Source organism: Schistocerca piceifrons, chromosome 8 (genome assembly GCF_021461385.2).
Source record: "Schistocerca piceifrons isolate TAMUIC-IGC-003096 chromosome 8, iqSchPice1.1, whole genome shotgun sequence".
In the NCBI taxonomy this organism is placed as follows: Eukaryota; Metazoa; Arthropoda; class Insecta; order Orthoptera; family Acrididae; genus Schistocerca; species Schistocerca piceifrons.
The window spans coordinates 429191123-429214733 of NC_060145.1; the positions used below are offsets into that span (position 1 = coordinate 429191123).

General features: G+C 43.7%; 1 protein-coding gene and 1 pseudogene across 1 annotated transcript in view; both read left to right on the forward strand.

Moving 5' to 3' along the window:
* The window catches only part of LOC124711225 (serine/threonine-protein kinase Tao), a gene marked incomplete at its 5' end in the record, with an annotated part of 153862 nt that overhangs the window by 88014 nt on the left and 42237 nt on the right, over positions 1–23611 (forward strand).
* On the forward strand, positions 575–692 carry LOC124712887 (annotated as a pseudogene).

Here is a 23611-nt window from a genome sequence, read left to right on the forward strand (position 1 = left end):
CCTTTGACCCAAAAGCCAATGAACATGTCCTTTTGGACGCCAGATAAATCACTCTATTTCTACATTACTATAATGACTGCACTGTTTTCCATGTCTCCCCAACATGCTTTATGTACCCTCCACAGCTAATTCTGCTACCTGCCATCTGTGAGTGGTTATTGCATATTGATGTCAGCCACAGGCTGCGAAACATTAATGTGACTGGACTGCACGTATTGTAGTGCATTAACATTTCTATTGAAAAGCAAACTACGAGATAGTAGACTCAAAAGATTGGCTCTTTTTCTATACATGTTTAGATTTTCTATTACATATATGAGGACAAGATGACATAGTGCCAGATGCACTATCTTAATTACCTACAGGCCTCGGTCAAATCTAGATGTAAAAGAAAGGGGAAACTGCATTTTATTTTTCAAAGGTTAATAAATATGGAAAAGATGAGAATTTTGTTACAGTTTAGAAAGAAAACAAAGGTAGGACATAGATTTAAGGGTTCATATTGATAACTTGCAACAGAATAGTACAGACACCTGTGACCAATGGAGATTGTAAAAGAGTATCATATTCCACAGCCAATGGCCTTGCCACAGTGGTAACACCGGTTCCCATCAGATCACGAAAGTTTAGCGCTGTTGGGCTGGGCTAGCACTTGGATGGGTGACCATTCGGTCTACCTAGCACTGTTGGCTTCCGGGTGCACTCAGTCCTTGTGAGGCAAACTGAGTAGCTACTTGATTAAGAAGTTGCGGCTCCAATCTCGTAAACTGAGAGAGTAGTGTGCTGACCACATGCCCCTCCGTATCTGCATCCAGTGATGCCTGTGAACTGAGGATGACACGACGGCTGGTCAGTACTTTGGGCCTTCCAAGGCCTGTTCTGACGGAGTTAAGATCATATTCCATGAAAAGAACAATGCGGAGAAATGTGTGCTATGTATACAAGAAGTATAAAATTAGTAACTTGGTAGTGACACATTGAATGTTACCGTGTTTGATTGGTAATTGATTTGATTTGTTTTAACGCAACTACTTATGTACTAAGTGTCCAGTATCTTTGGTAACTTCCCCATCGTGCTTTTGGTCCAAAACAATGTCATGCATATGAATAAGTACCGTATTATTACTTGAGAAATATGAGTAACCAAGTAAAGAAATTATTAAAATCTTTCGAGACTTTTCAAAAAGTTGAAGTATAAACAATGGCAGTATGCACAGTGCTGTATCCCATTATTCCCAGCAAGCTATGGGAGTTATCAGCAGTGACTTCTATGGTCCACTATTCAGAGGTCAGGGAGGAATAGGACACATCTTTGTTGTGTTGAAGTGTAGGTCTAAGTTGGTTAAATTGCAATGTAGGTGAGAAGTCCCCATACCCTCTAATATTGAATGGTAACTGATTTGATTTGTTTTAACGCAAGTACTAACTTATGTATTAAGTGCCCAATATATCTGGTATGTTCCCCATCTTGCTGTACACAAATTTCCATACACTTCCAGGTTGTTCTTGACATATTTTTGAGCATTTCCGTTGCTGTAGTACAAAATTCATCCTCAGTAGAATTGCGTAGTTACGCCATAACTCGCTCATTCTGGCCTGTATCTGATAACTTATTCACGGACGTTGGTTAAAAGGGCTGACCTTAAGGTCTTTTATCACGTGATCTCCCATAGTTATCCTCAGTATACACAGTTATGAAGCATGTTTACATGTCTACTTCATAGGACATTGTTGAATTGAAGCAGAGACTCCGTTACATGTTTCTTCCTTTGTCTTCATTTTTCCACTCTGTGACCTGTCTTTTAGCACTGCCAAAAGCAAAACCATAATCATTTTTTTCCCAGTCTGGAAGTCTTGCCTTTTGCTGTGGAGCTTTATTAAGTCTTTCCTGGAATGCTCCCATAATCTGTCTTTGCCTGACCTGTGTGTTGTCGTCCATGCACCCACACACTTGTCAATAGGTGCTCCTCAGTAGTGTAACAATGATCATTCACATCTGCCTTGACTACAAATTAAAAGTACACTGAGACTTCAGAAATATGTAAACACAAGTTCCAACAAGTGATTACAACAGTTGATAAGAAGTAACTTAGCTACCAACCTGCGTAACATCTTTTGATACTGAGCAGTGGTTACGGGGGTACAGGGACTTCTCGTTCACCCTGTATATCCACTAAAAAGTGACGACCAATTGTGTGCTGATTAAATTAAGAGGCCATTACTTTAAAGATGTTGGTAATCTAAGAACCTGTTGTCTGACAACGGAACACAGTTTGTGGCCAAGCAGTTTTAAGAATTTCTGGCATGGGAAAACAAAACCTTAATTACATTTTAATTTCTTGATACTATCCCTGCCAAACTGCGGGCGGGACTTTTGAATGGCCAGTAGTTGAGTACACACTCACCGAATCAAAAGCACAAGACAATATGGCGAAATCATTCATTAAATGCCTTTTTTATAAGAATAATGTGTTATAATAATTTTCACACAGCCAATTTACAGGTCTGTTTTCAAATTTAACTATGTATATTGCAAGATGTTTTATACAGGGTGTTACAAAAAGGTACGGCCAAAGTTTCAGGAAACATTCCTCACACACAAAGAAAGAAATATGTTATGTGGACATGTGTCCGGAAATGCTTAATTTCCATCTTAGAGCTCATTTTATTACTTCTCTTCAAATCACATTAATCATGGAATGGAAACACACAGCAACAGAATGTACCAGCATGACTTCAAACATTTTGCTACAGGAAATGTTCAAAATGTCCTCCGTTAGCGAGGATTTATGCACCCATTCTCCGTCGCATGGAATCCCTGATGTGCTGATGCAGCCCTGGAGGATGGCGTATTGTATCACACCCGTACACAATACGAGCACGAAGAGTCTCTACATTTGGTACCGGGGTTGCGTAGACAAGAGTTTTCAAATGCCCCCATAAATGAAAGTCAAGAGGGTTGAGGTCAGGAGAGCGTGGAGGCCATGGAATTGGTCCACCTCTACCAATCCATCGGTCACCGAATCTGTAGTTGAGAGGCGTACGAACACTTCGACTGAAATGTGCAGGAGCTCCATCGTGCATGAACCACATGTTGTGTCGTACTTGTAAAGGCACATGTTCTAGCAGCACAGGTAGAGTATCCCGTATGAAATCATGATAACGTGCTCCATAGAGCGTAGGTGGAAGAACATGGGGCCCAATCAAGCCATCACCAACAATGCCTGCCCAAACGTTCACAGAAAATCTGTGTTGATGACGTGATTGCACAATTGCGTGCGGATTCTTGTCAGTCCACACATGTTGATTGTGAAAATTTACAATTTGATCACGTTGGAATGAAGCCTCATCCGTAAAGAGAACATTTGCACTGAAATCAGGATTGACACATTGTTGGATGAACCATTCGCAAAAGTGTACCCGTGGAGGCTAATGAGCTGCTGATAGTGCCTGCACATGCTGCACATGCTGTACATGGTACGGAAACAACTGGTTCTCCCATAGCACTCTCCATACAGTGATGTGGTCAATGTTACCTTGTACAGCAGCAACTTCTCTGACGCTGACATTAGGGTTATCGTCAACTGCATGAAGAATTGCCTTGTCCATTGCAGGTGTCCTCGTCGTTCTAGGTCTTCCCCAGTCGCGAGTCATAGGCTGGAATGTTCTGTGCTCCCTAAGACGCCGATCAATTGCTTTGAACGTCTTCCTGTCGGGATACATTCGTTCTGGAAATCTGTCTCGATACAAACGTACCGCGCCACGGCTATTGTCCCGTGCTAATCCATACATCAAATGGGCATCTGCCAACTCCGCATTTGTAAACATTGCACTGACTGCAAAACCACGTTCGTGATGAACACTAACCTGTTGATGCTACATACTGATGTGCTTGATGCGAGTACTGTAGAGCAATGAGTCGCATGTCAACACAAGCACCGAAGTCAACATTACCTTCCTTCAATTGAGCCAACTTGTGGTGAATCGAGGAAGTACAGTACATACTGACGAAACTAAAATGAGCTCTAACATGGAAATTGTTTCCGGACACATGTCCACATAACATCTTTTCTTTATTTCTGTGTGAGGAATGTTTCCTGAAAGTTTGGCCGTACCTTTTTGTAACACCCTGTATATGATTTAAGTAGTATTTTGTTAGTGGGTGCCCTGGCAAAAGGGCGATGTTTAATATATAGTTATTGTGCTGTGTTCGTTGATGTTGAGGTTCATAAAAAATCTTAATATGCAATGTTAGGCTCGGCAGTGAACCGGTCAATTTTATTTTAAATTTTTCTAAAAGGGATATTCCTACCTACATGGTGCCCGCGTCACTTAGGACAGCACTTCCGCGCATAGAGGCGGAGCAATAGGGAAGAGTGGAGGGGATGAGGTCTGCGCATGCGAAATTTGTCTTTGGTACATGGTATTATAGGTTCAAAACTGTGAGGTAATAATACATTTTAAAGAAGATTCCAAACAGTCATCTACTGGAGAGAAATCTCACTTTACATCTTCGAGGTTGTGTGACCTGTTCCACAGCAGTCGTGTCTGTGTGATGTTGGAACAGCTGACGCAGCTATGTAAAGACAAGTACAATTTTTCTCAAAGTGGCAATTGTCTAATGACAAGATCATAGGAAATATTGCAATAATTGCCATTTCTTGCAATTTGGACTGTATTATAAGTAGAAATTTAATACACAACAAAATAAACTTCAAACTCAAGCTGCAGGTATTGTATTTGTTTGACAACTGCTTCTACTGCATATCATATTTTTAAAATGTATAATGCGCATATGTGGATGTGTTTCACTGCAGTTCAATATAAATCACTGTGTTAAAGAAAGAAAAAGAAAATACTGCTAGCAAAGACTATTGTAAAAATTGTCAGTATGTTGTTATGTTTTTTGGTGTCAACAGGCATTATGAGTTTAAAGTAATTTGTTCAACATTACAGTGGGAGAATGTGTTTATGATCCATTGAACAAACAAACAATAAACCATCTTCTGTGAATAACTCAATGGAATGCTGACGGATAATGTTGAAAACCACTAATGTCTTGACAGTTAACCCTCCCTTTCATTTTAAGGCATTTTCAAATTTGTACCTTGAAAATGACAGGAATATATTTGTGGAAATACTGGAGTTTTTGATGAATTTATCTAGCCACATTCTCAAAAGTAATTAGATCATACAATGCACTGGGAAAAGCTTACTTTCTCCTCAGGCAATATATTGAACATTATAATCTGAATATGTCATAGGCTACATATTTCTAATCAGTGAAAGCTAGGAAGTCCTTGTGTGCAATGTATGCAATTCATATGCTGCAGAAACATTTTTAAACCATGAATCTTTAAAACCAAGAAAGATTATTACTTTACTTTGTTTCAAAGTCTGTGTCCTAATACCATCTTCAATCCTAGTCCATGTCTGAACCATTTGATTGTAAATGTAGGATGACAGGTTCAAGGCTTTAATACAGCTTCATCTCCCTGTCAAAGACTTCTATCTGAAACTTTTCAGAGTGGCCACGTTGCAGGGGATGCTGTCTGTTGCTTCATGCACAAGCGTTCGTGTCCGTTATTTTCAAAGTGGTGGGTTCCCCCCTCCCTAGTGTGTAGCCTGTTTGCAAATGGATCAATCACAGTGATTTGAAAGTAAATGCAAAACTGTGTGACCACATTCACATGCAAGAAATTCAAATTTGTACATTTTGTCACGTGACTTCTACAAATTAACAAGCTGCAAGAGTTCAGCCTGAGTCTGGCTTATATTGTCAGGTTGTTGTTCCCCCCCCCCCCCCCCCCCCCCCCCCTGCCCCCCCCCATCCAGAGCACAATATCTCCTTTCCTGGTGTTCATACTTGGTCTTTTCTCTGTAACATCTTAATGATATCTGGCATGGTAATTACAATGACCAACTTCAAAGCAAGGGCCGGCCGAAGTGGCCATGCGGTTAAAGGCGCTGCAGTCTGGAACCGCAAGACCGCTACGGTCGCAGGTTCGAATCCTGCCTCGGGCATGGATGTTTGTGATGTCCTTAGGTTAGTTAGGTTTAACTAGTTCTAAGTTCTAGGGGACTAATGACCTCAGCAGTTGAGTCCCATAGTGCTCAGAGCCATTTTCAAAGCAAGGTATGGCAAGAAATGATCAGTGAACCACTTCTTGAAAGTGACAGCGTTCATTTCTGAATGTAGTCACTACAGTTTTCCTTACACCTAAATACAAGTTAATTTTCACGAACCAAATCGGAAGAAGAGCCAGCACACAGATAGTAGTATCCAAGAACCTTTGTCTTTGGGAACTTTAAAACAGCTTGTATCATCACTCATTTTCCAATAGGTATTCACATATTATTCTTATTAACCTATGTTTCTTCAAGGTAATACACTTTAGAACTACCTCCTCCTCTTGAATCGTGCACCTGTATAAGAGACATGGTTCATGCTGCTTCTATGTCACCTCTTTCAACTGTAAACTATCTTCTTAACATTTTTGAAACCAATGTCTTTGAAAATTCTTTGCATTGACAAAGCGCTGCATTTGAAACCAATTTGCTCAGGCATGACAGTCGTCCAGCTCTTGCTGGGCTGCCCACTTTTAACCGCTCTGCGGCAGACTTTTAACTTTCTCAGCACCCTGCCTTTGGTGTTGGATGACGATGCCTCCACAGCAGCTTCAGTTTTACGTTTTATCCGTGAGAGTAGGTTTTATACTTCTAAGGAGGTTTTACTGCAGGGACAGCCATGGCGTGCCAAACTGCACACGTGTACAGATGTGCTGCACACGTGCCGTCCAGGGCTCAGTCTCCACCTCGCCACTACTCGGCTTTCCTCAGTCTTTCACGGCACTCATCGGCACAGCGCGACATTAGACTAGCTGTGCGATGCGACATCTTTTCATCCGGCAAATGGTGCGTTAGTTGATTCGTAGTGGCAACCATGTTTATTCCTCGCTATTTGTTAGCGATTTGTAGGAAGTTTATAAGTACTGTACGGTGGTTGTTGCAATGGAACACACGCTCGCAAAGAGGTGGGGTAGTGACACAACGTCACGAGCCTTCAGAGCTGAATGGGAATTGCAATATTTTTTCGAAGAGAAGGATGAAAATTCTCAGTGTCTATTATGCAGTCTCATACTCGCTGGGCACCGCAAATTTGCAATAGAACAGCATTATAACACCACACACAAATAACTTAATGATTTAGTTGGGGATGATAGATCGAACAAGTTGGCGAAATTAAGAAGACGTAGTTTTATGCAGCGAGACGGACCGAACGTGAGTACCCCTTACAAATCTTGGTGTTTCTGATGTCGTTAGAATTCGAATTTAGAGTTCACTCAATTTTTGTTTCCTTTTTTTAGCCTGCAACCGAACGTAGCGACCTGTATTTAAGAGCAAGCTACAAAATAGCACTCAGAATTGCAAGAGCGAATAAGTCTTTCAGTGATGGTGATTTCATCAAGGAGTGTATTTTTGAGGCGGCGGAACTCTTGACGCCACTAGAAGTAAAGAAGTTTAGTGAAATTAGTCTTTTCAGACAGGCAATAGCTCGCAGCGTAGCTGGTATGCCAGCGGATGTCTACAGGCAGTTAATTGATAGTGCCTGCAAGTTTATTGCATTCTCGATTGCTTTGGACGAGTCAACCGGCATTTCAGACACAGCACAACTAGCGATTTATGTTCGTGGAGTCGACACAAATTTGTACATGTTGGAAGAACTGTTAGATTTTGTACCAATGAAAGACACAATGAGGGGTACCGACTTGCTAAAAGCAGTTGATGAGGCAGCTGAAGTCATTGGCCTGAATTGGAAAATGTTAGTTTGTCACCACGGATGGAGCACCAGCAATGCGAGACACTCAAAATAGGCTTGTAGCATTGTTGTGTAAAAAACTAGGACGATGATGGAAGATTTGTACGGAACTAGTTGTTTTGTACACCAAGAAGCTCTTTGTGCTACATTTGCAAATTTGGAGCATGTGATAAAGTTGGTAGTCACCGTAGTAAATTTTTTTAATTCACATGGCTTAGTACACCGTCAGTTTCAACAATTTCTCATGGAACTGATCGAAGAGTATGGAGATGTTATTTACCACTGCGAAATACTTTGGTTAAGTCGAGGGGCATGCCTCGAAAGATTTTTCAATTTAAGACTCGCTATTGTTGAGTTCCTGAAGGAAAAAAGAAAGGCAGGGCCAAAATTAGAAGATCCAAAATGGATTGCAGACCTCACCTTTTTAGTTGATCTTACTGCACACTTGAATGCTCTCAATAAGACTTGGTGAGAAGCAGCTTATTTCTGATCTGATGCAAAAAGTGGATGCATTTAATAAGAAACTCGCATTGTGGAAGAAACGACTCATGACAAAGAATACCGCCCATTTCCGTACGCTGTCTAAAGTAAGAGAAAACACATCTTCTGGTGAATTTGTTTCTGTGTTGGAGGAACTACAGGCACAGTTCTCTAATAGTTTTGAGGACACTGCCAGTCTGACATCTGTTTTTTTAACTATTTTCTGGACCGTTTGCCGTTTCAGTTGAAAGTGCTCCAGTGCATTTGCAAATGGAATTGATCGATCTGCAGTGCAATTCCCGTTTAAAGAACAAATTTTTTTATGTAAAAACTGTCCAAGAATTTTACAAAGGTTTTCCTCAGGAAGAGTTTCCCCATCTCCACACTGAGGATGCAAAAGTTATATCAATGTTTGGATCGACATACATGTGCGAAAGGTTTTTTTCGACTATGAAACTAAATAAGTCACGATTACGTGGCAATCTGAGTAACGAAAATATGAGAAACTGTCTGTGTTTGTCGGAGTGCCGTCAGTTTGTGCCGGATATGAACTTTATTATGTCTACAGCGATCCAAAAATAATTAAATTAATGGTGATAATTTTGTTGAATTTGTCATATTTTTTGTTGAGAATTGTAGTTATTGCAAATTCTGTACAGTAGTTCCAGATAATAAAATTTGCTTGTTTCGCATGTGGTTGGAATCACGTATTCCACATCATACTGCATGCTGTAGACTACTTTTACGTTCGTTTCTATATCTCAGCTTAAATATTGTAAGGATTTTACGAGTGGTGATGTGAGAAGCACGATATTGTGGGTGTAATGCAGTTTCAAACCCAGCGTTATTGTTATTTTTCTGTAGGTGTACCAACAGCCAACAAAGATCCAGTATTGCTCAACATGATGTGTTGTACAGAGCTTAATATTATCAGATGTTGTAATATGAAACTAAGCCACATGCTAGCAGGGCGGTGTTCCTTACGCGAATGCACTGTCGCATGCGGCATGTTGGTAGTTCCGCGCATGTGCGCGCAGTCAGCTGGTGTGGTAGTGGGGGATGTGTGACGTCAGAAGGGAGCGATCCGCATGTGTGTGAAAGTGAAAGCTTGGCACGTGTGCATGCACACGTGCCACGTTCTTAGCCGTCCCTGTTTTAGTGTGTGTCCTTTGTTCCTCTGTGTTCTCCACCCTAGTGCTTTTAGGGTGGAGGTTTTAATGTGTTGCAGAATGGCTCGCTTTCCCTTTTTATTCTCGTGGTTGGCCAGCCACTGTAATCTACTTTCATGTTTTACTCTCTTCTGTTTCCAGCGTCTCTCTGTTGTTTTCTTGTCCTCTTTCGTTCCTTCTAGTGTTCGTTGCCTTCCCTTTGTTCTTGTGGCTTTTCCTTTCTTTCCGTTTTGTGTTATATGTTACGTCTGTTTTATTCTCTTTCTTGTGGCATTGTTTTATTAGGAACAAGGGACCGATGACCTCCCTTGGTCCCTTCTCCCGCCTTTAAACCAACCAACCAACCATGGCAGCATCGAACACATGTACAGGCATCACTGTAAGACAACTTGAAACTTGACCCATCGGAAAACTCTAAATTTTGCCACACAGCGTGCCAGTGTCGACGTTCATGTGTCCATTGCAGTCTGCGGTGTTGGTGGGTTCTGGTCAGTGGAAGCATATGTAATGCCTCACATGCTGCCAGTCCCAATCTCGGAAGGCAATGTCAAACTATCAATGCAGACATGCCCACACCAGTTGCAGCGCTCAAACATCACATCAACACTGTGGACAAAGCTGTTCTGTCCATTACGGCCAAGTGGGCACAGTGGCAGTCATCACATACTGTGCTCGCATTGTGTTGTCCAGTACCCTGTTGGTGTTGTTTACGGCCCTTCTCTCCACTGGTTCCTTATACACCTCACTGTTGAAGCAACATGCCCTATATGAGCTACAGTGTCGTGTAACAACCGACCTGCCTCCCGGAAACCAATCATTCTGCCCGGTTTGAATGCACTTGCATGCCAATATTCCTGTGTGTGATGTGGGCGAGGCACATTGGCACTAGGTTACACATTTCCACTTTGTATGATGGCTCTGCGTCAACTGAGTATTGTGTAACACTGACCTGTCTTGTCACACAAAAGAGGGTGCTGTTGGATCTGCATGCACGCCACCCTCTGCCATTTAAATCACTTATTATGGTTTCAGTGTTCCACATGTTCTGTTTTCGTGGTGTGTTGCAGGCCATTGCTTCTGAGTGATCCACATTTTACAAACAGTAGTTTACTTTACTTGCTGAAGCTGGCATTTGCTGCTCAGTGTGGCTATGTGCACATTCACTCGCACAGTGAGCACCACCTACCATTGTTTAACATTTCCAGTGCCTGCATGTCTTAGTTGGCTCATCTCCTTAGCCATATATGTACCATACAAAATGTCAGTTAGATCCCAATGTCACATCCATTATGTTTTTAAAGTTGTATGACAAAGCCGTACTAAATGTAAGTTCGATCCAGTGGCACGTATGTTAAAAGTCTTATGACAGAGCCTTACAGACTGGGGCTAGTACCTTCAATTATGCATTTGCTTTTGATTTTTGTGGTTGACATGCACTTTGCACCAGACATTTTGCAATTTTGGTTTCTTTTCTGGTTGATGTGCATAATTATATGTAATAATTTGTTTAATATGTTCCTTTACCTTCTGGAAAAAGACAGATTTATTTTTGTTGACAGCATGATAAAGGTACCTGTACTTCTCTGACTATTATTTTCCAATCCTATAAAGCTTCTATATGCACCATTTCTGAAGCACATGGTTTTAAAAGAAAAGAAAAAAACTTTACATGGAGTTGGGACATTTCATGGTACAAAATGTTATATTTATATCCTTAATTACCTGTCTGGCCCCTCTTGAAGAATGCTGTGGTTGTAAAATGGCTTATTTATCTATATTAGTCTTTTCAAACTTCCTGGCAGATTAAAACTGTGTGTAGGTAGAGCACTTGCCTGCAGAAGTCGAAGGTCCTGAGTTTGAGTCTTTGTCCAGCACACTGTTTTAATTTGCCCAGAAGTTTCATATCAGCACATCTCCACTCAAGAGCTAAACTTCTACTCTAAATACAGACTTATGTTGATCTGGAAAAAAGTAATATACACTAGTGTAATGAATAGTCACAAAGAGAAAAGAAAAGATATACAGGACAACAGCCCAAAAGTTGTAAATAACAGAAGTTTTCATATTGATTTATTATTTATTAAATTTGTCTGAGAAGCTTGCTCATACGTATTGGGTGTGTTGCGATTTATTTCATCAAAAAAATTAAATTCAGTAAATGAATATGCAGTATGTGCACAAAAATTTCCAGAAAAAGCTCATCCAGTTTGTAACCTTGAAGGGTCCTCAGAAATTCTAAGTTCAACTTCTCACAAATTTTGTTATCTACACTGGCACTTTCCCCACTCACTTTCCAGAAAACAATACAGTGTCTTACTGTGTCTTCCTGAAATTTTCTAAGCACCTGTTACTCGCGTGAAATGTATCATATCCCAGCGCTGCTGCAAAATAATCTGCCTTTTCTGTCAAAATAAGGCCACCAATGTTCACATTATTGTTCCTCTGTTGTTGAAACCACTGCACTAAACCCTCTTCCAATGCTGGATTCTCAGCCTTTTGTTGCGTTTCCAATCTCTTCCTTCATATGTGGTAATAAAGCTATCTCCATTCTTGATTATTGTCTACAGTGTGGTTGCCAGAATTCCAAACTCTGCAGGTGTGTCTTTCTTATTCAGTTTTCACTTCATCAGCTATCTTTTGCTTTTCGGTGACTGTCAGACATTTCCGCTTACAGCCCACGGCTGACACTTAGAGCTCACACTTAGTCAAAACAAACACTGCCTCAAATCACACCTGCACAAAGGGTGTTGAAACTGCAATGCGATGCAGGTCTCACTATCGCATCAACATTGGGAGGGGTGGGATTGGGATTCGCTTATTTGCGTGTACTTTGATATACAGAAGTACCATATGAAAGACTTAGATGTATGGCCGCGTCTTCAATATAAAGAGCTTTTGGTCACCGAACTTCAATATATAGCGTGAAAATCTGCCATTCTCAAGCCTCTCCCCAAGGTGTCCAAAACTCTTTCATGGATACATGAGTGGCAGGTGTGGGACCCCGAGCTCATGCAGCTCTCTTTACTTTCCAGGCTGCATACCATCCCTTTCCACATCCCTCCCTGTCCCTGATCCTCCTCACCACTTCCCGTCCCCTTTCCCTTCTCCCTCTCTTTAGGAGTACGTTTTGTGCCTACATCCGTAGACAGACACTTGTGACTGTAAGATGTGATTCCTCTTCTGTTATCTGTATACTGGAAAGTCTCTGTCCTTACTTTGTCCTCCTCTTTTCCTTGATTCGTCTCTTTACCTTCTTCTCCACTTTGGTGTTTGAGAATTCTTCTCTTCCCTCCTTTTCTTTGTTCCTCACTTATTCTTTCTTCCTCCCAGTGCATGTCTGAAGGCCAACCCACGCGTTCCCATGCGTAACTGGGGACAGGATAACGCATAATTCCCTGCCCCAGGTAGAGAAGTATGACATGTACGTACCACCTTGTAAAGGCCAGGCCCATGGAAGGGTGATTACCTGAGCTGGTACCTTCCGAACTTGCCGATTGGTTCCTCCGCCCATTTCTCGGAAGGTGTGACCTGAGAGGACCCCCACTAGGAAGGAGTGCACCATCGGAGATGCCAGTAATCATGGGGGATACTTTCCCAATGGTTTCTTTTACTTCTACAACTTCTGCCCACAGAAAATTCTTCCATCAGTGCCAAAGTTCTTAGTTGTTTCTCAATCTGACGAAGGTCAAGACTTCTCAACAGTAAACCCTTTCATTATTCAGAAAGGTGTCTATGCAATTGCAGGTCTTGTAAACTCTTGTTCCCGGTCACAAAATGGTACCTTGTTGTTAGGAACACAGTGCCTCCAGGCACAAAAATCGCTTTGAACTACAGTGCTACACACCTTCCCTGTCCGGCTCGAAGTGCATCATACCTTAAACTCATCACGCAGGGTGGTTTATACAAGATCACTTGACAGGTTATCAAGTGAGGACATTCAAAATTACCTGTCTGATCAGAGAGTAACAGCCGTACATCGAGTAATGAAAAGGGTTGAAAAGGAATTGGTACCGACCCGCACTCTCTTCTTGATGTTTGATAGAGTTCACCTCCCATCAAACATTAAAGCAAGATATGAGAATTTCAGTTTGCCTTTACATCCCCAACCCTACGCATTGCTATCAGAGTCAAAGGTTTAATCATACCAGCTAGTCGTGTTCCAATACAGCCAAATGTGTTCCCTGTGGCAGGGATGCCCATGAGGGTGATTGTCCACCCCCATCCCCTCATTGCATGAACTGTATGGGCGACCATGCTGCTTCCTCTAGAGATTCCCATGTTTTTAAATATTAACGAATTATTCAGGAAATCCGAGTGAAGGAAAAGGTGTCTACCTTTGCTGCTTCTAAGTTATTCACTAATAGAAAGCCCACTGTGCTCCCAGCGGGTAAATATATTACTGTCCTCGCCTCTCCCCAGCCTACTAAGGAGGTAGCCACACAGTCTTGCGATCTCACCTTTAGCACCACAGTCATCAGATCGGCCAGCCCAAAGATTGCCCGTTCAACCTCCCCACGATCACCCGCTCACTGTAAGGCTCAACCTTCATCGGCTCCTGCTAAATCACGGGTCCCAAAATCGAATGCCCAGACTTCCAAAAAAGAACCTTTGTCTCAATGTCCTGCTTCCAAGAAGACCCATAAGAAGAAAAGTTACGCTCCTTTTCCACCACGGCGTGCCTCTTGTACAGCGCCACCCAGCAAGCCACCCTCAGCCATCTTCCGTGTTGCCGAGACGCACCGCTGGTGGCTGATCAACCGGCTGATCACTGATGGCAGGAGCCGACCATGAACAACCTATGGATAAGGATCTTCTGCCTGTGGCTGAATGCCATCCCACACTGTTGGCCACCGGCTCTCAGCGATCGCTGAGTTGATGGCAATCGTGTTGAGATTTTTCCTTTTTTCGACTACCCTATGTCAGTTATCCATTGGGATATCCGCAGAATTCGCTCCAGGCATGATGAACTGTCAATCGTGTTATGATCCTCCTCCCCGGTCATCTTCTGTCTTCAGGAAACAAAGCTACGTCCCCATGATAGCTTTGTCTTTCCTTATTTCCAATCAGTATGGTTTGATCTCCCCTCTGTTGCTGACGTTCAGTACCCAGGGGATTTATGATTCTTGTCAATGATACTATCCATTATCACCCAACCCACTTACACAGTACCTTACAAGCTGTCGCTGTATGCCTTTCCCTTTCTGGATTCACCTTCTCTCTTTATACTCTATAATTCCATCATCCACACCAATGGGAAGAGCCGATCTCCTTCATCTCCTTGGTCAGCTCCCCCCGCCCCACCTATTTTCGTGATCAGCTAGCCACAGTCCTGTGCTGTGCAGTTTTAATTCCTTCTGCCTTTGTTCTCTATGTTGTTTTTGTTGCTGTGCTCTGTTTTCCGTGTTGTCTTACAATGGCCTATGGGGCTTTTCTTCCCCCGGAATTTTTCTTTTAGTGCTTCGCCTGACTGGTGGATAGTTTCACTCTGCTCTGTGTTTTTATGAAACAAGGGACCGATGACCTTTGTAGTTTGGTCCCTTTAATCTTTAACCCAACCAACCAACCCCGCCCCACCCTCCATTTGCTGGTTTGGGACTTCAATGCCTACCACCCGCTTTGGGGATCTCCGCCTTCTTGTCCAAAAGGCTCCCTATTGGTTGACCTCTCCCACCAAGCGCATCTTGTTTGCCTCGACACTGGGGAACCTACATTTTTGTCTGCCTCCACGTCAACCTACTCTCAATTGGATCTTTGAGTCATCACTGTTTGGCTAGCTCTGCACTTTAAATGGTTCGCTCTTGCTGATGCACACTCAAGTGACACATTTTCCATGTGTCCTTCGATTACAGCCACAACTGCCATCTATGCACCCAAGATGCTGAAAGTTTTCCCAAGCCAATTGGACACTTTTCTCCTGTCTAGCAACATTTGATGACCGTCCATTTCCTAGCATCGACGATCAGGTCACTCATGTTACGGAAGTTATTCTTACAACCGCGGAACATTCAGTACCTCATACCTCCCCTTTGCCCCAGCACCTTCCAGTTCCTTGGTGGAACGAGGCGTGCCCTGACACAATATGTGAGTGGTGACATGCTCATCACGTTTTCCACCATCATCCTATACTGGCCAACTGTATCCACTATAAGCGGTTGTGTATGCAATGCCTTCACATCATACGCGATAGCAAGAAGGCAAGCCGGGATTTCTTTACCAGCTCCTTTAATACCTTCATTCCCTCATCAGTTGTTTGGAGTCGAATCCAACGGATATCTGGCACATCCAGTTTTTCGCCGACCTCTGGGCTAACTGTCGCACAGGATACCTTACTGGACCCAGCTGCTTTCTCTGACTCATTGGGTCAACACTTTGCTGAGATTTAGAGCTCTTCTAGTTACCCACCAGTCTTTCTCCCAAAGAAACAGGTAGCGGAAGAGTGACCTCTTGCTTTTTCCTCTCAAAATCATGAAAGCTATAATGCTGTTTTTTCTGTACAGGAACTCAGACATGCACTCTCCTCCTCTCGATCTTCTGCTCTGGGACCAGATGGTATCCACGTCCAAATGTTGCTGTGTCTATGATATCCTAGTCTATGCTACCTCCTTCAGCTTTATAATTGACTTTGGGTCATTCCCAGAAGATGGCAGGAAGCTATCATCGTTCCTGTTCCGAAACCTGGAAAGGATAAATTTCTCCCCTTTAGCTATCACCCAGTCTCTCTCACGCCTAGTGTTTGTAACGTTTTAAGAGCTTATGGCAAATTGCTGTTTAGGCTGGTGGCTGGAGTCCCGAAACCTTTAACAACTGCCCAATGCGATTTCCAAAGCATCGTTCTGCAGTTGACCATGTTGTTGCTGTCTCCACTTATATCATGAACAATTTTCTCAGGAAGCACCAAACGGTAGCTATATTTATTGATCTGGAGAGGGCGTATGATACCTGTTGGAGGACAGGTTTCCTCTGCACACTGTTCTCTTAGGAATTTTGAGGTTGGCTACCCCTTTTCATCTGTGAATTTATGACAGAGCATGCATTTAAGGTGCAGGTGACAACTACTCTATCCGGTACTTTCTCCCAAGAAAACGGGGTGCTAAGTGTTGTACTGTTTGCCATCGCCATAAATCCGATTATGGGTTGTCTCCTTCCCGATGACTCGGGCGCCCTCTTTGTTGACAATTTTGCAAACTAGTACAGCTCTCGACGGACTAGCCTTCGTGAACAATGTCTTCAAAGATGTCTAGATTGCCTCCTCTCGTGGAGCATCGCAAACGGCTTCCAATTTTCTCCCAGTAAGACCGCCTGTGTAAATTTTTGCCATCATATGAAGTTTTATCCACCTTCCCTACATCTAGGTCCTGTTGAACTTCCGTTCGCACACATCACCAAATTCTTGGGACTTATGATTGATAGAAAACTGTGCTGGTCTTCCTATGTTTCGTATCCTTCAGTTCACTGTCTGCAATCCCTTAACACCCTCCGTGTCCTGAGTGGTACCCCCTGGGGAGCAGACAGAGTGGTCCTCCTCAGCCCATACTGTGCTTTATTGCGCTTGAAATTGGACTATGGAAGCATAGTTTACTACTCTACATAGCTGTCTATTCTTCGGTGTCTAGATTCTGTCCACCATCGTGGATTGCGTTTAGCGTTTGGAGCTTTTTACACAAGTCCTGTGGAGAGCCTTTACGTTGAGACTGCTGAACCTTTGCTGTCCAATCAGCGAATAGTCCCGAGTCATTACACTAGTCATCTGTCTTCCATGCCTGCTTATTTGACCCATACCCTTTTTTTCAATGCCTCCTTGGGTTTAGAGTATGCAGGCAGCCCTTCCTTTCTACTACTACTGGGAGTCTGCTTCCGTCAACTGCTACGTCCACTTTCCTTCCAATTTCCTGAAACTTTCTTGACAAGTGGTGGTACGACACCACCTTGGCTTCACCCCTGGACTTGCCTTCTCCGAAACCTTGGTCAGCTTCCCAAGGATAGTAACCCCCCACCCCCCCCCCTATAATTTATCGTAGGGCATTTGCTGCTCTATGCGCACGAATGGAGGATGCCACATTTACTTACACTGACTGCTCCAAGATCACCATTGGAGGCGGGAATGCCTATATTACTGACGACACCCCTATTAGATTTCGGCTTCCCGACTAGTATTCGGTTTTTACTGCGGATCTTTACTCTGTTCTCCAGGTTGACCAATACATATTGTATGTTCGGATTTGCTCAGCTCTCTTCTCAGTCTCCAAGCTTGTTATCCTGTCCACCCTCTGGTCCACTGGATTAAGGACTGCCTCCACATGCCCCACTTGGGGGGGGAGGGGGGCATGGCATGTTGGTATACGCGAAAACAAGGAAGTTGATATAGCAGCGAAGGCTGCTGTGTGTCTTTCTCGGCCTGCTGTTCGCATGGTTCCCTTTGCTAATCTGCAGAGTGTTTTATGTCGCCATGTTGCTCTTTTGTGGCACACACATTGGTCTGCGCTTCAGAATAATAAATTACTGGACATAAAACCTCTTCCCTGTGCTTGGGCCTCTTCCTCCCGCACTCGTCGTTGGGAGGAGGTAATTTTAACTAGACTCCAGATTGGGCACTGTCTTTTTAGCCATCGACATCTTTTAAATGGCAATCTTCCCCACTTCTCTCAATTGAGCTGTTGCCTGATGTGTCTTTCCTTTTAGCCGATGATGCTCATTCAGCTGATCACATCGTTGAAACTTCTCAAGCCTTCCAAAAACTTTGATATAATGGCATTTTATCTTTGAAATATCAAGGTTTCAAGCTTCCAAGTGTAGGGAATGAAGCAAAATTTGTTATGGACAGGTCTTCGGTACATCAAGGTTCGATATATTGAGGTTTGACAGTATAGTAAATTGCTGTTGTAAATCCAGGATTTAAGATGATTTCTTCTAGTCGGGTGTTCGGCGACTCTACAGAGCAGATAGGTAGTTTATTAGCAACGCACGCATTAACCGAACTCTTGCATCAAGATTTTTTTTTTTTTGCCATGCTCGTCATCCTTACATGAGTTCTCTGCCATAAAAGATCTGAAGTGCATTGATCCAGAGATTTAACAAAGATGACAAGTTCTTTGTAGTGACCTGAATAGTCAACTGTTTGTAACTCTAATAATGCTTGTTGGTCAATGTAGTTACATGTATATTTGTACTAAATGTTCATCAGCGAACTGGGTGCCACACAAGTCTTCTCTTTTGAATAGAAAATTGTGCTGGAATGCCATATGGGGCATTTTGCTGGGCTCTGTGCACGTCTTTAAATCACTGTTTTTTGAAATTTCTGTAAATTCTCAATTATCAGCCAATATGACAATTGTTCTCATAAAGTCAATAAAACATTCCAATTTCATAAACACTTTATACTCTTGTCTCGGGTTCTTCGGCCGACGTTCATCTAATGATTTTTTCTGACGTTTCGCCAGCACGAGTGGCTGGCATTGTCAAAGCTTCACCCTCCATTGCTGGTGGTGAACTGGAGGCGAGCTCGCGGCCGCAGACTATATGTACCTGGTGCGCCAACGTCAGAGGGCTTCTCCGCGGTCATTTCCGGTGCGGTTCTCCTCTTGCTACCTGCGACAGTCATTCGCTGCAGTACGGGAAGCAAAGATCTGTTTACCTTAAGGCTTTCCTCTTTCTTGTTGAAACTGTTCGCGTGTTTTTTGTATTTCTACAGCTTCTCTAAACAAGCGCGTGTGATAGTGCTTCTCTACAGCCAGAACTTCCATGTCGGCGAATTTTATTACGTGGTCGGTCTCATTCAGTGCGTGCTCTGCCGCGGCCGATTTCTTCACCTGCCCCAACCTGCAATTTCGCTTATGCTCTTTGATCCTTGTGTTAATGGATCGTCCAGTCATTCCGACATAAACTTTTCCGCATGTGCATGGTATACAGTATATTCCCGACATTGCAAGTGGGTCTCTTTTCTCCTTCGCCGATCTAAGACACTCTTTGATCTTCCTTGACGGTTTGAAAATCGTCGTTACGCCATGTTTGCGCAATATACGGCCTATTCTGTCCGTCACTCTGGGAATGTACGGCAGAAAGGCCGTACCCGACATTTCTTCTTCTGGTTCCTTACTTCGCCGAGTGTTTGGCTCTGTTACACTTCTAATGTAATTTGTGGAGTACCCATTGCTCCTCAGAACAGTTTCCAGGTGTTGCATTTCTTGTTTAAGGTGTTGCGGCTCACATATTCGTTCTGCTCTCGTTATGAGCGTCCTAATCATGCCTCTTTTCTGGCTCGGGTGGTGGTTTGACAGTTTGTGCAGGTATCGGTCCGTGTGTGTCGGTTTTCGATACACGCTGTGCCCCAGGTTTTCGCTGTCCCTTGTGACCAGCACATCCAGAAATGGCAGTTTCTTGTCTTTTTCTACTTCCATGGTAAATGTTGTGTTGGCATGGAGGCTGTTAAAGTGCCTTAGGAAGTCACCGAGCTGTTCTTCACCATGGCTTCACCATGGTATCATTGACGTACCTGTACCACACCTTAGGTTTGCCAGTCGCCGAGTCCAGTGCCTGTGCTTCGAATTGTTCCATAAAGAAGTTGGCCACCACTGGACTGAGAGGATTACCCATGGCGACGCCTTCCAGCTGTTCATAGAAATCACCATTCCACGTGAAATAGCTCGTGGTGGGACATGCATGGAAGAGCTTTTTGATGTCTTGCGGGAACATGGAACCAATTTGCTCCAGAGTGTCACTGAGTGGCACTTTCGTAAATAACGAAACAACATCAAAGCTGACTAGTATGTCGTTTGGTGCAAGTTTCAGTTCCTTCAGCTTCTCAATGAAATGTCCTGAGTCCTTAATGTATGTGTCGGTCTTCCCCATGTGTGGCTGGAGCAGAGAGGCCAAGTGTTTCGCCAGTTTATACGTTGCCGAGCCAGGAGCGCTAACGATCGGTCTCAGTGGAACGTTGTTCTTATGGATCTTGGGTAATCCATACAGCCGAGGTGGTAGGGCTTCTGTGTTGCGCAGGTTTCTCTGTATGTCCGCTGGCAGAGAAGACGCCTTGATTAATCGATTCGTATTCCGAGTGATATGCTGCGTCGGATCTGCACTTAGTTTTCGGTACGTCGTCGGATCTAATAGGTCTCGGATCTTTTGCTCATAATCTTCGGTCTTCATTACGACAGTCGCATTCCCCTTATCGGCAGGCAATACCAATATACTCTTGTCGGCGTTGAGATTCTTAATGGCTTGTACCTCTTCTTTCTTCAGGTTGCAAGCTGGTGGTTTTGCTCGGCGCAGTATCCTGGCTGTTTCAGTGCGTATTTCCTCTGCCCTTTCACAAGGAAGGGTCCGAATGGGTGCTTCGGTGTTGGCAATTATGTCCTCCATAGGTAAAGTTCTCGGGACGATAGCGAAATTCCCTCCCTTTTGAAGACCAGCCACATCCTCTTCGGTCAATTGTCTTTCAGTGAGGTTGACCACTTTGTGTGACATGTCTGGAATCGCCTTGTCGGTCTGCTTCCGGCATCTTTCAAACTTTTTCTTCTGCCGCTCGGTGCAGCACTCGAGTTCGTTCTGCATGCTACTGTGAGTGATGCTGTCGATCTTGTCCCAGTCGTCTCGATGCATTCTGCTACTTAGTTCATAGAAAATGTCCAGAGGTTCCTGATCCGTTCTTGCCAAGTCTCTCCGTGTTGTATGTATTCGCTCATGAAGAAAAGCTCGTTCCATTCTGTCATAGATACGATGTGCTTGGGCGGTGGTGAATAGGCGCTTACATCTCAAGAACTTCGGTGTAGCACATTCATCTCGGCATCGTGGCAGAAAGGCAAGAGAGGACATCAGTCGCGCTTTCTTCTTCCGTTGTTGGTCAAGGCGTCGGTACAATCTGCAAATCTCCTCCCCGTAGAAGCGTAATACAAAATTGTTAAGGCTTTCGTGGCCGCTTGTTGACAAACTGCGTATTGGCTTCTGTCTCGGGTTCTTCGGCCGACGTTCATCTAAGGATTTTTCTGTCGTTTCGCCAGCACGAGTGTATCGAAAACAGACACACGGGGACCGATACCTGCACAAACTGTCAAACCACCACCCGAGCCAGAAAAGAGGCATGATTAGGACGCTCGTAACGAGAGCAGGACGAATATGTGAGCCGCAACACCTCAAACGAGAAATGCAACACCTGGAAACTGTTCTGAGGAGCAATGGGTACTCCACAAATTACATTAGAAGTGTAACAGAGCCAAACACTCGGTGAAATAAGGAACCAGAAGAAGAAATGTCGGGTACGGCCTTTCTGCCGTACATTCCCAGAGTGACGGACAGAATAGGCCGTATATTGCGCAAACATGGCATAAAGACGATTTTCAAACCGACAAGGAAGATCAAAGAGTGTCTTAGATCGGCGAAGGAGAAAAGAGACCCACTTGCAATGTCGGGAATATACCGTATACCATGCACATGCGGAAAAGTTTATGTCGGAATGACTGGACGATCCATTAACACCAGGATCAAAGAGCATAAGCGATATTGCAGGTTGGGGCAGGTGGAGAAATCGGCCGTGGCAGAGCACGCACTGAATGAGACCGACCACGTAATAAAATTCGCCGACACGGAAGTTCTGGCTTTAGAGAAGCACTATCACACGCGAACAGTTTCAACAAGAAAGAAGAAAGCCTTAAGGTAAACGGAAATTGGCTTCCCGTACTTCAGCGAACGACTGTCGCAGGTAGCAAGAGGAGAACCGCACCGGAAATGACCGCGGAGAAGCCCTCGGACGTTGGCGCGCCAGGTACATATAGTCTGCGGCCGCGAGCTCGCCTCCAGTTCACCACTGGCAATGGAGGGTGAAGCTTTGACAATGCCAGCCACTTGTGCTGGCGAAACGTCAGAAAAATCATTAGATGAATGTCGGCCGAAGAACCAGAGACAGAAGCCAATAGGCAGTTTGTCAACAAGTGGCCACGAAAGCCTTAACAATTTTGTACTTTATACTCTATTTTATGATATGAATATAATAGGGAAACATTCCACGTGGGAAAAATATATTTAAAAACAAAGATGATGTGACTTGCCAAACGAAAGCGCTGGCAGGTCGATAGAAACACAAACAAACACATACATACACACAAAATTCTAGCTTTCGCAACCAATGGTTGCTTCGTCAGGAAAGAGGGAAGGAGAGGGAAAGACGAAAGGATGTGGGTTTTAAGGGAGAGGGTAAGGAGCCATTCCAATCCCGGGAGCGGAAAGACTTACCTTAGGGGGCAAAAAAGGACAGGTATACACTCGCGCTCGCGCTCGCGCTCGCGCGCACGCGCACGCGCACACGCACACACACACACACACACACACACACACACACACACACACACACACACACACAGACATTTGTAAAGGACTTTACAAATGTCTGCTTGTGTCTGTGTATGTGCGGATGGATATGTGTGTGTGTGCACGAGTGTATACCTGTCCTCTTTTCCCCCTAAGGTAAGTCTTTCCACTCCCGGGATTGGAATGCGTTTACAAATGTCTGCTTGTGTCTGTGTATGTGCGGATGGATATGTGTGTGTGTGCGCGAGTGTATACCTGTCCTTTTTTCCCCCTAAGGTAAGTCTTTCCGCTCCCGGGATTGGAATGACTCCTTACCCTCTCCCTTAAAACCTACATCCTTTTGTCTTTCCCTCTCCATCCCTCTTTCCTGACGAAGCAACCATTGGTTGCGAAAGCTAGAATTTTGTGTGTATGTATGTGTTTGTTTGTGTTTCTATCGACCTGCCAGCGCTTTCATATGGTAAGTCACATCATCTTTGTTTTTAAATATATTATACTCTATTTTCATTTATTTACTTTGTACACATTTTACACTGTAACATAAAAGTTTTCTGGATATGGTACCGCGTCATATTGTACAAAACCACTGCTGGATAAAAACCAACGTTTTGGCCATGTTGAAGTGGCGTCCTCCTGGTCTACTGGTGAGTTCTAGCTATGCAGTGTCCCTTATATTTTGTTATTACTTCGCATGCCATTACATCATAATTTTAACAAGATAGTTCATTTCATTGGTCACTTGAGGAAGGAGGAGAGGAAACTTCATTTTAATAGGCTACTGTGGTGGAGGTACCGTCTATTGGCTCTTGTATGTGCCATGATTGGTGGTCACCGGCAAATGAGAAGT